Source organism: Elephantulus edwardii, unplaced genomic scaffold (genome assembly GCF_000299155.1).
Source record: "Elephantulus edwardii isolate Elephantulus edwardi_28Jun2011 unplaced genomic scaffold, EleEdw1.0 scaffold00005, whole genome shotgun sequence".
Taxonomy (NCBI): Eukaryota; Metazoa; Chordata; class Mammalia; order Macroscelidea; family Macroscelididae; genus Elephantulus; species Elephantulus edwardii.
In genome coordinates this window covers 7,927,213-7,929,428 of record NW_006399755.1, presented here as the reverse complement: position 1 = coordinate 7,929,428, position 2,216 = coordinate 7,927,213, and positions in this window count along the sequence as shown.

Genomic DNA, 2,216 nt, shown 5'->3' with positions numbered 1-2,216 from the left:
CTTTATTTTCTATTAGCTGTATTCATACTTTGGTTGCTTCAGACTTTATATAGTATATTGTTCTTAAGAATTAGGAAAGAATTTCATGTGTTTTAAATTTGTCACTTCTATTCTTTACAGAACCTTGTAGTGCCAAAAACTTTTTAAAATGTTAAAAAAAAAAATAAATAAAATAAAACCACAATATAACGATGCAGATTTTCTTTTATTTTTATGTACTTGTGTGTTCAGAATATAGAAACTTAAGCAGCAAGTGGCTTCCTTGTATTTAAAGTAATTCTGTTTTAAAGTAGTACAACTTTTTTACAGAAATTCATTTTGGTTTATTCATGTGGTTATTTGATGATTTGAATAAATATAACAATTCAGGGATTGGCTTAATTCTCAGTATTCTAAATCACACACTTAGAGAGCCAAGGGCATTTTTGTGTCCTTTATTTTATTGAACTGCCAGAACTGCCATACGAGTTTAGTCACAGCAGGCTTTATCTCCATTTTATTGTTGAAGAAACGAAGGGCAAAACAGTGGCACTATTTCCAGAACGTAGCACATTGAGAGATTGGAAATAGACTGTTTCTAAACAGATCTTTAAAATAGAGTTTTTAAACACTGAGACTGATACCAACAGAGTGAAGGGAAAAGAATTCTTAAGGAATAATTCTTATCTAATGCCATACTTTGGAAATAGGTGTGACAGCCACTTCTTAAAACAACATGCCTCTGGAAACTCTCTGAACTTTGATAAATGTTGATAGTTATAGAAAAGCTTCAGGCCTTTTGTTCATAGGGTCGCTGAGAGTCATGCACTACTCCATGGCAATCAACACAATAACAACAGTGTCATTCTATTCAGAATCCTGTACTACCACCAGATTTGCTAGGATAGTTGGTTAGCAGTATTGCTCCGCTAGAGAAGGATGGGCAGTCTTTTCCCATGTGATTAACTGTATAAACCCACCAGAGGGTCAGCTATTTGATCGGTTCCAAATCTGTAGATCCCAGCAACAAAGCTTGTATAATCTGTAATTATACTCAGAAGTGTTGCTAGACATGTTGTTAGCAGATTTATCTTAGCTGATTGTTATGTGCCGTTGAGTCGCCTGCAACTCTTGTGTAGAGCAGTTCTGCTTAGCTCATTATGGTTTGGCAAACTGAGGTTATTTTTGTCTAATCTTTTAAGCAGAATTATCAGAGATTATAAGCTAAATGATGCTGCAGAAATAATTGGAAAGGTGCAGAATACATAGCATTTGAATTATCTTTCTTCTTTTTCTGAGTTTTATGTTGTTTAGTGTATCTGGGCTTTTATTTCCTAACAGGGATGATGCTTGAAATCTATTGTAAGAAGCTATGGGTTTCTTTGAAGAAGTTAGTCTGAAAAGGCATTTATTAAATATTAAGAATGGTATCTTTTCACTCTGTTTATATATAATATTAAAGTAGTATAATAACTTCATCATCCTTTAGGATCCTACTAAGTGGTAGAATCTATTTTGTTAATGGCATAGCTGGCCCAGCATCATTTTCTGTTAAAATATTCAAGGTAATTTTTAATCTTCCAGTTGTTGGAGAATAGGTGATGAAAGCACAAAGATGTTACTTTTACTGTTTTGTTTTGAATATTCACTTTAAAAAGAAAAAAAACACAACTCTAATAAAAAGAATGTCCCTAGCTCACCCTTCTTCCCAAGGAGCAGTCATACCTAGCAAAGCTAATTTTCCTCCATGTTGTTAATTGGTGAATACTTCTAAGAAGTTTATTATTTATATAAATATTCCTTTTTATTCCCTCTCCTTCAGCATTAGTCCATATTTATCACCTGGCACAGCTATTCAAAGTTTAAAAAAAGAATAATCTTAGTTTGTAATTTATAGTGATACAGCTCCATCATAAAACTTAAAAACTGAAATAACATTAATGAGTAAAATACTACAAATGCATTGAAAATTTTGTTTTAACATCTTATGCAGAAAGTGAGCTCCTAACTGCACACATATAAAATTGGATTTATGTTTATTGACATGGATAGATTACTATTTTCCCTTGCTATTGAAGATTAATTAAAATATTAATAATGTACACTACAATTAATAATAAGGGATTTATCTTTAACTGCCCCACAAATTGCTGTCTGTCAGATACTCCTCTAAATCTGAACATTCAGATTAAGACAGACTAGGAAGAAGGATTGGCCACCCACTTCTGAAATAGCAG